This window comes from Leuciscus leuciscus (assembly GCF_965113295.1).
Source record: "Leuciscus leuciscus genome assembly, chromosome: 20".
NCBI classification, from domain to species: domain Eukaryota; kingdom Metazoa; phylum Chordata; class Actinopteri; order Cypriniformes; family Leuciscidae; genus Leuciscus; species Leuciscus leuciscus.
In genome coordinates, this window is record NC_138744.1 from 35,604,088 (window position 1) to 35,614,057 (window position 9,970).

The window sequence follows — 9,970 nt, forward strand, 5'->3', positions numbered from 1 at the left end:
GTACTTATTTTTTAGATACTAGTATCTATTCCATTAAGTACTAGTACTTATTCATTAGCTACTAGTGCTTATTCTTTAGGTACTAGTGCCTATTCTTTAGATACTAGTACTTATTCATTAGATACTAGTACTTATTCATTAGATACTAGTACCTATTAAATAGATACTAGTACTTATTCATTAGATACTAGTACCTATTAAATAGATACTAGTACTTATTCATTAGATACTAGTACTTATTCCAATAGTGACTAGTATTTAATTATACCCAACTTGTTAAGAAAAAATAGAACTAGTGCTTATTTTTTAGTTACTAGTAACATTTTAGATCAAAGATATCCTTACCTTAATAGATACTAGTACTATTTAAATAATCAGTATGCAAATAATATGTTGAATATTAATGAACCAACAACATATTAAAGAGAGATGACAGGAAACGGAAAGAGAAGAGGAGAAGGAATTAAGGTGCAATATGTCAGAGGTTGTTGAACAAATTCGCAGAAAATGCAGTTATGTAGAAAGAGCACATGGACATGGAGTCTTAGGAAGCGCACATCTGAATGCCATTGATTCGACTTTATTGAATTTAAGAAGAATTGAAGGCACGCTGTCTCCTGAAACAATGGAAGAACTTGTTAGTAGTCTATCGGATCTCAGAGCTTTCGTCAGACAGTCCGTGTCTCTCGAGGAGCGCAGGGCAGACGCCTTCACAGTTCCTAGAATTCGCTCAGGTCTGTAGCATATTTTTACTTGAGTTTTCACAGATGCTGCTCGGAAACACACTTTTACTTTGGTCCCGTTCAAAAGAGGCCGGTATTTATTAATCTCGCGCCTCGCCTCTCGTTTTCATGTCTGTTCCGCATTCCCCAAATCTTTCCGAATGAATAAATATGGTGTTCATGAGAAGACTAATTAAAAAGTAAGTAAACCTCTCCGTGTCTGACCAGCGCCTGTAGTGTTTACCGAGATGACTGGTGATAATAAAAAAAAAGTAATCAAAATGCCACAGCACTAGAACGAATTAAACTACTGACATTGGCTTTTGGTTTTATGAACTGATGCCTTGCAAATACCTCGTTACAGTAGCCTACGTGAACGAAGGAATAATTTAATATCCACTGTAGTAAGTCTACAGTATTCACTGCAGCATGGTAGGCTACCTTTAATATTATTTTCAAAAACTTCAATTCGATATGTTATGTAAATAGGTAAAAAAAAGAAAAAAAGAAGCTTGTTAAATGTGAACACATGCAGTTCTTTTTTATTGCAAGAAAATAAATATCACTGCATGCAGGGGCGTGTCTAGAGGGGGGGCACGGGGTGGCACCGGCCCCCCCTGGAATATGACTGGCCCCCCCTGGTGCCCCCCCTCCAATCTCATTGGGTTAGATTTATTGTCAACCTGAAAATGCCCACCGCACCACTGGACCAGAGCGCTGTCAATCACTGTTTGATTTGAGACTCGCGCGAACGCGAAGAAGAAGCGAGCACAGTAGTATGGCAAGCCAAGAGGCTCAGAAATACGCCATAGATTAATCGCGTTTAAAGCCAAACGCCGTCAAATACGGCGTTTTAAACCGTATTGGACGCCGTAAAATACGCCGTTGTAATTACAAACGCCGTAAAAGACGCGCGAAATACGTCAATGACGCCGTATTTGACGGCGTTTTAGTGTGCATGGAAAGCGCCGCTTTTTACGCCGTTCATCTCGCCATATGACGCCGTAAAAAACGCCGTTTTGGTTGCACAGAGCGCGCGCTATTTTACGGCGTTTTGCTTATAGTATAATGAGACACGCCCGCTGATTTCCACAGCCAGTAAGTTTGAACTGTTCTCTCCCAATAAATGATGAACTGAGTCAGACCAGACGAATTCAGCACGGATCATTTGTGGTAATCCAATTCGTATGCTCCCAAGGAATTATTAATTTTATGTATTAAAATAATCCAAGATAAATAATAAACTGAAATTAAAGAAAATATTAAAGAACATTCAAATCAATAAAGCAAAATGAATAGGATTTTCACATTTTAAAAGGGTGTCACACAGGGCTTAATTTGAGCCGGAACATGTGAACATGGGTGACACATGACTTGCCCGCTTGTTGTGCTAGTTGAGATTGCTGTTAGCCTCGATCGTTTCACTCAGGGGAAAAATGTCAAAAAGACAGCAAAGTTTGCTTAACTTTTTCAAATACGCTGGCCAGTCAGATCCCAAACAAGCAAAAATCGTTTCCGCTGATCAAGAATGTGGAGACCATGGTGGACACAGCAGTAGTATCGACATAATATCTCGTTATTTCGACATAATAAGGGGACATTCTAATCTGCAATAAGCCACATTAAGCGTTCTTATAATGGTTTTCTATGGGGGGAAAATACTTAACGTGTAATTGCGTTCTGGGCTCATCTGATTTTTTTTTTTTTTTGTACATAGCATAGCCCACATTGTTATGATTTTAGTATCATAATGATTAATAAATGCACGCACAATTATCCGTGAACTTGATTTGAACAAATGCCTTTCAACTTGTGTGTGCAAAATTCAGTATTAAATGAATGTGCAGCAATTTGTACAAATAGAGAGTCTGTAGGCCTACTGTACTGTTGTAGCCATTAAATAAGCGCATTTAGTTTCATATTTGTTAAAATATTATATATAAATATATGTTATTTTTTCCATTTATGTTGATTTATGAAAAGTGAACAGCACGAGTAAGATAGGATGCGCAATATGAGACATGGAGAGGTTCAGACATGATTTTGACCAATTCATTAAGTTTTGTTTTGTAGAAAACCTTTCTTTAAAGTGAATTTCGTTTTGTATAAATTGTATCTTAATTTTAATAAATTTTTCATCAACCAATTGCGGACAATATAATCATGGAGGCGCCCGCGCGGTCTCTTGCATTGCACGTTAACTGGAGCGCATCTCATCCTAACACTTAACGAAACTCAGTGTAAGCCTCACACAGAGAAATACATCAAATACACAAAGCTTGAAATGTCTTTAAACTAAATAATAATAATAAAAAAAAGAAAAAAAATTATAATTCTCATTTCCGTTTAGTTTAAGTTTTTCAACTAATAGTTATATTTTCCTTTATTTCAGGTTTATTTCGATTAGCATTTAAATGTTTTTTTATAGTTTTAGTTTTACTTTACTAACCCTGCCTGGGCAAAACATCAACAGAACTGTACATTTTCCAACTCTTTCAAGCCACGAATTTTTACAAATATTCACGAATTATTTAATGCCGGTCTGGGACACAATATTAGGCCAATCACACTCATCCAGGCCAATTAACCTACAGCTATTGTTGCAAGCATAATTTACATTTCTTTTCAGAATAATGACTCAAATGTGGGAAAGAAATAACTAGGCTATGTTATTTTTATTTATTTATTGTCATTTGCTGAGTTTGCTCCCCTTGCACCTTATGTTTTATCTTTTAAAATGACGGAAATTATTTCAAAATTCGTATTTTAAAAACGGCTTTACTCACTGAACTTCTATACCCACAAACGGTTGACTTTTTCCCCCAAGTCGTTTATTTCACTATGAACTGGACGATGGAAAGGGCAAAATATTTGAATCTTCATTTTACAAAAATATATTGGATATAACGAAATGTAATAATGCTATTTAATGAATATCAATGTAATATGAATAAAACACGAATTTAATTAGCCTACAAAAATCGGAATACTATTTAATTCTGGAAGGAGATAGCTTATAGACATACCAACAAACCTGCCACATTTTTTAGAAATAGCAAAAAATACATTCGTCTTATTTTTTTCAAATAGGCCTATTTAAAACACAAATTCATAGGGCATTCTATGGGTTATAATATTTTGTGTTATTCAGCACTTAGATGGAAATGTGCCGAGTTAAGCCAATACGACCTGGATTCTTTTCCTTATTTAATAACTCCTCATATATGAGCATAAGAATTGGATTAAATGATCCGTGCTGAATTCGTCTGGTCTGACTCAGTTCATCATTGATTGGGAGAGAACAGTTCAAACTTACTGGCTGTGGAAATCAGGGGGCGTGTCTCATTATACTATAAGCAAAACGCCGTAAAATAGCGCGCGCTCTGTGCAACCAAAACGGCGTTTTTTACGGCGTCATATGGCGAGATGAACGGCGTAAAAAGCGGCGCTTTCCATGCACACTAAAACGCCGTCAAATACGGCGTCATTGACGTATTTCGCGCGTCTTTTACGGCGTTTGTAATTACAACGGCGTATTTTACGGCGTCCAATACGGTTTAAAACGCCGTATTTGACGGCGTTTGGCTTTAAACGCGATTAATCTATGGCGTATTTCTGAGCCTCTTGGCTTGCCATACAGTTGGGCGTTTTTAAAACCGGAGGAAAGAGACACCACGGCACCCACCACACCATTGGACCAGAGCGCTGTCAATCACTGCTTGATTTGAGACTCGCGCGAAGAGAAAGCAAGCACAGTTGCGCGTTTTGAAAACAGGAGGAGCGATACCCCACGACACGTCAGTGTTTACGGTATGTAGCCTACATGTATGATGAGCGACTGAGTGACCTGGGAGTGCTCAATGTAGAGTCACGGAGAGCCAAGTCCCTGGACATGGATGAGTTTATCAGACTATTTGGTAGCCAGCACAAAAAAACGCAGGATACAGCTGTTCTGAGGCAGAGCAGAGCATAACACATGTGATGGTGCAGTTAACCCACAGGAACAGGCACATTTCATGCTGAGAATGTTTACACACACACACACACATTTAATTTTTGTGTTGAAAATAAAGTAATGCAAAAAGTAAAGTAAATAAAATAATGTTAAATTACTAAATAATGTCTGTGTGATTTTTATTTATTATTTATTGGAACAGAACCGTGTTATCTAATCCATGCAAAACACACAAATTTTATACCATCTATATTAGAGCACTTGGCATTGCACAAGACTTTGGAAATCGTGCTTAATATTTTCTAAACCAGTATTTATTTTCAGTAGAATTTTCTGATTGGCCCCCCCTGACTGATTCTTGGTCCCCCCTGTGCCCCCCCATTTATAAAATCCTGGAATCGCCCCTGACTGCATGGAATACATTAACATAAAAAGGAAAAGGAAAAAATACAGACAAATACAATCATAATTCTTAAAAAAACTTGTTCTTGTTGTTATCAATGAGTTTAAAGTTGTTTTTTACAATAATGGAATTCCCAACGATAAAGATCAAATAGGGAGAGTCTTGATATTCTATGTGCAGTTAAAAAAATGCATATAAAGTTGTCATGATATCATTGTTTTGTTTTAATTAAAATGCATGGTTAGTTATAATTATACAGATAATTTGAGCTAGAGAAGTCATACAGTATAGGCCTACATTATTGATGCACAGTATTTATTATTCAAGAAAATGGAAAATGTTGGGTGAGCCCAAAGTTAATTTTTGCCCCAATACTGATAAAAGTCTATAATCACCCCTGCTGCCAAACATTCTGTTCTTACAGGGTTTCCCAGTAAACAATACCTGTCTAAATATGTTTATTAGACATTGAAATATACATCCATAATGATATTGGTAAGATCAAATGACAGTATTTAAAGCAAAGCACGTCATTAAAAAACAAAATTAAAGGAGAAAAGGAATTAACAATTTATATTAATCTCAACAACCCAAATTTTGCATAATACTGGTGCATTTGCTGGCTTTTTTAGTTATCATACAATGGAAACTAGCTGTAAATAAAAATATGTTTTATATTTAAGGTTTTGTATTCATATACTTACATTTGAGAATACAATAATTTATTCAAAAATAAATGTGGCAATAAAAGAAAAGATAATTAGGTGTCCCTACATCAGCTTCAGGACTTTGTCTTGTATTGGTACATATTTCATGTTTATGCTTCATAAAAAACAAAATCCTATCACTGCCATACGACTAAATGCATTACTATTCATGGTTTCTGTTAAAACATGATTTGCATATCCTCAAGTAAAGTTTCGTTTAAATATTTTACACAATAAAACATTAATTGTTGTTAGTCAATTTTGCTTAACAGTGTGTGTATATCCATAGGTCAGCGAGGGAGACCTAAGGTCACAGTGACGAGACAACAGCTGGAATTCTTGGTGACCCAGGGCTACACCATCAAGCGCATGGCCCAACTTTTGGGATGTTCGGCATCATTTTTATATAAGAGGACAAAAGCTCTGGGGCTGCCAACTAGGAATTCCATGTCAAGATCATTGACTGATGAGGAGCTGGAACAGCACATTAGACGACTTCATGGGTTATATCCCAGATCTGGCAATGAGGTAGTACCAAACTTTTTTATCTCTATATTGTTGTACATTATTATTGTAATTTTACATTTTGTTACTTTAAAGTTAAGTTTTTAAAATGTAGGCTGATCCCGAGTAAGAGTAGTATTCTTGTATGCAGTTCTGATCAGAGGTGTTTAAGTTAGCCAGAATCCACTCACCAATCAAACCACTCACCATGATTTACTCACCCTCAAGCCATTCTAGGTTTATGTGAAATTCTTCTTTCAGATGAATACAATTTGGAGTTATATTAAAAAATGTCCTGGCTCTTCCAAGCTTTATAATGGCAATGAATGGCTGTTTCTGTTTTGAAGTCCATAAAAGTGCATCTATCCATCATTAAAGTGCATCTATCCATGATAAAAGTGCTACACACAGCTCTTGGGGTTAATAAAGGCCTTCTGAAGCGAAGCCATGCGTTTGTGTAAGAAGAATATCCATGCACTTAAGGTGTAAGTAGACTACGTATGTGCGTTCGGCTGGAAGCTAGAATTTTACTTTGTAATGTGTTAAAGGTGCTCTAAGTGATGTTGGGTGACGTCACTTCTTGTTGACGTTTAAAGTATTGTCAAACAAAACGGAGGCTAGCTCGACCCTCCCTCCTCCTCATCCGCGCACTAACTCCCCAAACCCCACCACAAATCCTTCTTGTCGGTTATTGGCTGGAACACTGTTTGTTTTGTGGTGCGGGTTTTCCCAGTTTGTTTTTGTTGCCGTTTGTGGAGCCTGTCTACAGAGACCATGTTTTAGTGTGTTCAGGGGACAGGCAGCTAGTGGATAGTGAGGAGATGTTTGCTGTATGTGACAACAAATGTTTTGGCCTAAAAAACGCGTGACATCGCATAGAGCACCTTTAAATATGGATATTTTTCTTACACTAACTCATGGCTTCACTTCAGAAGGCCTTTATTAACCCCTCAGAGCCATGTGGAGCACTTTTATCATGGATAGATGCACTTTTATGGACTTCAAAACAGAAATGGCCATTCACTGCCATTATAAAGCTGGGAAGAGCCAGAACATTTATTAATATAACTGATTGTTTTCGTATGAAAGAAGAATGTCATATACACCTAGGATGACTTTAGAGTGAGTAAATCATGGGCTAATTTTCATTTTTGGCTGAACTATCACTTTAAGCATTGTCTGTGAAACTGGGGGGTAAATCAAACTCTGTAATCATTTGCATACCAAAACATCACAGATGATGAGAGCATTGCTGCGAGCAGAAGGATTGCTGGTATCACGACAGAGAGTGAGAGTAATGTTGACGAACATTGACCCAGCAGCAGCTGCACGTAGATGGAGTGCTGCCGTGGCCAGAAGAACATATCATGTGCCATATCCAAACAGTCTGTGGCACATGGATGGAAATATGCGTCTCATCAGGTATTTAGGATTTTCTTTTTATATATATATACAGTATATACAGTACTGTGCAAAATAGTTTTAAGTCAGTTATTTATATATTTTGCTGTAGTGTGTCAGAAGGAAATATCAGTTTACATTTCCAAACATTCTTTTTGCCATTAATTGTAATAATCCAGTGAGATTTGTGTATGCACAAGGAGTCTGACAACAGCCGGTATGATCTGATCTCACCATCATCGAGTCCGTCTGTGATTACATGAAGAAACAGAAGAAACTGAGACAAACTAAATCCAGAAGAACTGCGGGAATGTCTCCGAGACGCTTGAAGAAACCTTCCTGCAAAGCTACAGGACTGTGGAAAGCACTGGCACTCGTGTTAAAATGCTGTAAAGTGAGAATGCTTTCAAAAATAAAATCACAAATTGAATTTATTTATGATTTTAACTTCTATTAACTAATTCAAATCAATATATGGTGCAACGACCCTTTGCGTTTAAAACGGCTTTTGTCCAGGTACACTTGCGCATAGTTTTTCAGGAAGCTTTGCAGGAAGGTTTCTTCAAGCATCTCGGAGACGTTCCCGCAGTTCTTCTGGATTTAGTCTGTCTCAGTTTCTTCATGTAATCACAGACGGACTCGATGATGGTGAGATCAGATCATACCGGCTGTTGTCAGACTCCTTGTGCATACACAAATCTCACTGGATTATTACAATTAATGGCAAAAAGAATGTTTGGAAATGTAAACTGATATTTCCTTCTGACACACTACAGCAAAAGATATAAAAAAAAAAGGTGTTAACATGCCTAAGACTTTTGCACAGTACTATATATATATAGAGAGAGATATATATAGATTATATATATATATCTATATATATATCTATATATATATATATATATATCTATATATATATATATATATCTATATATATATATATATATATATTAATCCTTGTGTTCTTATGTGACTGACCTTAATTGAAAAAAAATTTTTTTTACATATTTTTTCTTACATAAAGCAAATCTGTTTAGCTGAATCCTCCACGTCCACTGTGTGAAAACCAGTAAAGCAAATCTAAATAGACAATTAGTATGGGTGCATTGTAATGTCAGTGTTTTGGCTGATCAGATTGTTTGTTGAATTTTCTATTCATTAAGAATAACAACTAATCCACAAAGTATGAATCAGCAAAAATAATGGCAAAAATAAATCACAAATCATTTTAATTTCTGCTTATTAGTTTTTTAGTGAGTTATAGCAGTATGGTAGAGCTGTTAAATATCTGATGGGTTTTTTTTTTTTTCAGATGGGGCTTAGTCATTCATGGAGCTATAGATGGATAATCTCGCCTTATAACATACTTGAACTGTAATACCGACAACAGAGCTGCCACAGTGCTCACACAGTTCTTAAAAGCCACATGTGTTTATGGACTTCCATCTAGAGTGCGGTCAGATAATGGTGGAGAGAACACACAAGTGGCATTGTTCATGAATGTTGTTCATGGAGTGGAGCACAGAAGCCACATCACAGGGGAGTCTGTACACAATCAGAGGATTGAGCGCCTTTGGAGGGATGTTTTCCTGCATGTTTTGCACAGTTTCTACAATGAATTCTACAGCTTTGAGGACAATGGCACCCTAGATCCTGCAAACGACGTCCACAAGCTTTCTCTTCATCTTGTGTATTTACCTGAAATTCAAAGTAGATTGAGCAGGTTTCGTGAAGCCTGGAATCATCACCATCTGAGAACGGAAAACAACCGAACACCCTCTCAGATCTGGACTGATGGCATGCTGACCAACATGGGGGTAAATAGCACGTCTATCAACAATGTGTTTGGTGATGATCCATTCACGGAGCAGAATTTAGAGGGACTTCTGGCACAACATGGCATTAACAACTTGCCTGCTGAAATGGTTGACCAGTTCCCTGCCGTTAATGTCCAACCACCCAGTGTTGATCTCAGCCAGGAACAACAGGAAGAGGTTTTGATTGCCATAGAAGGCATTGCGGACTTCAAATTAAAATATCAAAGGTGCTGCAATGAAATTTCCCATCGACTTTCATGAACTGTGTTAAAATAAATCTGAAAACCTGTTTGCTGAGTGTTAAGTTTTTAAACCTATTTGTTTGTCAATGTAGAATAGACAAAATATTTTTTCAGAATATTCAAGTCAATTTTTCTCAACTTCCATGCTGCCAAACAGGTAAACACTTTCTTTGCAGTGTTTTCTTTTAATAAAAACCATGAAGAAGATTTTTTTTTTCA

At 36.8% G+C, this 9,970-nt stretch overlaps 1 long non-coding RNA gene and 1 pseudogene across 3 annotated transcripts in view; both read left to right on the forward strand.

Moving 5' to 3' along the window:
- Positions 1–9,970, forward strand: part of LOC309483407 (leukocyte elastase inhibitor-like) — an 81,648-nt pseudogene that overhangs the window by 19,241 nt on the left and 52,437 nt on the right. The window lies entirely within an intron of this gene.
- Positions 183–9,949, forward strand: LOC309483417. Of its 2 annotated transcripts, none has more exons than XR_014200550.1 (4): positions 183–734; positions 6,077–6,315; positions 7,529–7,713; positions 9,005–9,949. It is a non-coding gene; the product is annotated as an uncharacterized lncRNA (long non-coding RNA). The 2 variants fall into 2 exon arrangements; XR_014200551.1 differs by lacking the exon at positions 183–734 and adding an exon at positions 769–1,154.